Source organism: Corylus avellana, chromosome 4 (assembly GCF_965113065.1).
Source record: "Corylus avellana chromosome 4, dhCorAvel1.hap1.2, whole genome shotgun sequence".
NCBI lineage: Eukaryota > Viridiplantae > Streptophyta > Magnoliopsida > Fagales > Betulaceae > Corylus > Corylus avellana.
This window is the reverse complement of record NC_142493.1, coordinates 11,833,842-11,837,360: the sequence shown is the minus strand read 5'-3', so window position 1 is coordinate 11,837,360 and position 3,519 is coordinate 11,833,842. Positions and strand designations below refer to the sequence as shown.

General features: G+C 32.1%; 1 pseudogene across 1 annotated transcript; it reads right to left on the bottom strand.

Moving 5' to 3' along the window:
• Nucleotides 1-381: 381 nt before the first annotated feature.
• Nucleotides 382-2,969, bottom strand: LOC148586316 (uncharacterized; annotated as a pseudogene). Its single transcript, XR_015911900.1, has 2 exons — nt 2,771-2,969; nt 382-904 (listed from the first exon to the last, which is right to left on the bottom strand). The product of XR_015911900.1 is annotated as an uncharacterized LOC148586316 (transcript).
• Between the last annotated feature and the right edge of the window lie 550 nt (nt 2,970-3,519).

Below are 3,519 nucleotides of genomic sequence, written 5' to 3'. Positions count from 1 at the left end.
AAATTAACATATATAATATATTAAGTTGAGATTAAAAATATTTAGAATGAAATACAAGTGCTTACAAGATGAAAATGTCCGGCCCCACAAAGGAAGACACATTTGCCTTGACAATGTTAATCAGTTAACAGTATTTTTAAAGGAGACTATAACGATGTGACAATAAAAGGGGAGGGTAAGGATAGGTGGCCTAAACAAACTTTTATTTAAGTAAGAACTCAAATTGAATCTCATTAATTTTTTTTTTTTAAAAAAACCTAAAATCCAACTTTATATAGACAACAAAGTAGCAAACAAAACAATCATCTATTTTCCGTGTCTTGTTAGATTCTTCAAGGTAATATCTCCTCTTCTAGACATATCTATCTTGAAGAGAAACAATTAGTTAACAGCAAAAATGCCAAAAATGAGAAGGTGAAATTGGATTTGAGAAACAAGATGGATATCATGGCCTAGGAAGAAAATTAGTATAGAGAAACAACTCACAACTATTTACTCTCGATAGGAACCTGAAGTCCTCCCTGATTAATAGAGATATTGGAAAGCTTCAGCCTAATGGCTTCAAACTCTGCATTTTGCCTCTCTTCATTGGTCAACCACAAAGACAAGCAACGATCGATTAAGTCCTTACAGCAACTCATGGGGGAGCCCCCTTTAAATATCCGGGCCCTCCCAAATCTTCTAATCTTTGCTAGATTCGAATCCGAAGACTCCTTGGCATAACTCTCTAAAATGTCCTGGATGGCACGACACCAGATTAGTTGAGCTACCTTTAGGAAGTCATGAGTAGCCAATACTGGAAGGTTCACACTTCCCAGTTCAGACTCACCATTCCCACCTTTTCCATGATAATCTGATCCTCCCAGCTTCAAAAGACCATAACCATCTGCTAGGTCAGTGTATGCTGTTGACCAACACAAGTAAATTACCATGTAAGTGCCAAATGTAGAATATAAGCAGGAGATGAGATTACATGACTTTGAAGGACATAAATTCCCTTCACAATATCAGCATTGTAAATGTTCAACAACAGCATATAATCATATTAAAATCGTCAAGAGGGCTCTACAGTGCAGAAAGCATACAAGGAGATTGTCATGCATATATAAAAGTAAATGACCCACGCAGCGCTATGTGAACGGTACCCGCAATGATGTATGAACAGTATCATCAAACAGTGTTATGAACAGTATCTTGTACAGTATTTTGAATCTTATGAAAATTTGGTGATCCTAGTTTGAAGCAGGGCCGGCTCAACATATTTTGGGACCTTAGGCAAAACTTTGAAATTGGGTCTAAATTTTTTATTTTTTTTAAGTACCAAATTTTTTTTAAAAAAAAATTCAATTTTTTTTTTTTTTTTTTTTAAAGTAACATATATATATATATATATATATATATATATATATATATATATATATTCTTCTACTCGCTTTTTGAGATGCAAAATTTCTGATTAAGTTTTTATATTCAAGATTTTCTAATATCTTTTTTTCAATTGATAATATGGCTAATCCATTTACTAACAAATCCCTTAATTTCTCATCAATATTTTTTCATTGGCCAAGGTCATAAATATTTGTAGCAATAGATTTAGATACATCAATAACATTTTCATTATCTTCTAATTCTTTTTGATGAGTTTCTTATTCATTTATGAGTTTTTCACCTAAATTATCCTCAATATTTGGTTTATTGCTAATAACAAATTTATTTAGAGCTCATCTTTGAGATTCAATCAATTTGTCTACTTTTATTTTTATTTTGTTTTATTTTTTAAGTTTTTCATATCCAGATGCATATTTTCTAGTAGACATGTTTAATTAAAAATACTAACAAATTAAACAAACACGATTTATCAAAAATAAATTATGAATATAATAAAATAAATAACAAAAATAGAACAATAAAACCTGATTTGGCGAAGGAATTATGAAGCAGTTCTTGGAAATAGGACAAGAGACTTAGTCACTCGGAGTCGGAGAGGAAGAGAAAATGATGAGATAGGCAGAGAAGAAAAACTCAGAAAAGAACAAGCAAAAAGGAGAGGTAAAGTGGCAAATATAGAGACTGATATTTAAAATGCCCATGGTGACAGCAGTTTATATTTTTGGCTTTTGGCTTTCCCTATATGGCTAAATAATAAATAAAAAATAAATTATAATATTTTATTTCTAACGTTTATATTTTCATCAAAAACAAAAAATTTCTAGAGAGAGGACATGATGATGAATGAATGAGGTAGGCGTACCGTAGCGTCAGGGTACTGTAGCGTCAGGAGCTTTAGGGAATTGGTATAAGGCTTCAATGCTTTGTTTTTTTTTAATTTATTTTTTGAATTATTTTTAAAATTTATAGTGGACTTATTAATTGGGGTCTTATTAAATTGAGGCCTTAAATTTTGATAAAAAAATTTTTTAGGCCCTATTAAAAAAAATTTGGGCCTTCAATTTTTTTTTTGGTCCAAAATAATTTTTTTTAACTCAAAAATTTTTTTTTTGGGCCTTATTAAATTGGGGGCCCTAGGCGAGGGCCTAACTCGCCTAGGGCCTGAGCCGGCCCTGGTTTGAAGATTCGAGTTTTCGAGAAATAATGGGTCTAAATTTTTTGGCTATGCTGGAAATTGTTGGGAATTTCAAAGGAAAAACGTAAATGAGAAAGTTACATATCTGAAGATGGAGAAATAAACCTTTTACATTCTATGGCAATTGATTGCACAGTCACCAAAAACAAAATTCCACAAACAACAATAAAAATAAAAGATATATACCTGCTAGTTTTCCATCACTTCTGTAAACCTCCATCCCATGAAGGCCAGCCTCTTACAGCCTCCTGATAATGGCAACAGGATTTTTCAGTGCCCATGGATGAGCTAGAACAGCCACACCCCTGCATTAGATATCAATTGTAATTTGTATAGCTTCTTCTGCAAGTGGCTCACTTCCCCTGAAACCATTTATATATATCATCAATATATATATATATATATCATCAATTCTATGTTAACAATATGCATCGAGAGCAGCTTCTAGAGCCTCAGGGATGCCTGACATTGTGTCATGTTCTGTCAGAGCAAGAACTTTCACGTGTTATGAGAACATTTATTAATTAAATTGCAATACATCTTATGCTGTATTCAATAATCAAAATATGAGAATGGCTAAGCAAATGAACCTTTAAGATAAGAATAACGTACAAAGTTTTGCAAGTAGTTTGGACTTCAATTCCACAAGGGTCCCACGCTATTAACAGATAAATAGCATTGTGGCTCCATCTACCAAATGTCCATCATTAATATATCATAGCCCAATTTAATTCAAGTTTCTTAATTATTTTTAGAATGATATGAAACTAAAGTTCCATTATTTTTTCGTTGTTCCAAAACTGTTAGTAGCTAAGAAGTTAAATTCCATTGAAAATTGTCATTTTATCCAAATGACAACCGCTACCACAATAAGGGTGGTTAAATACTCCTTCCAACCCCCAAATAAAAAACAAAAATTTCCTTATTGCCTTAAA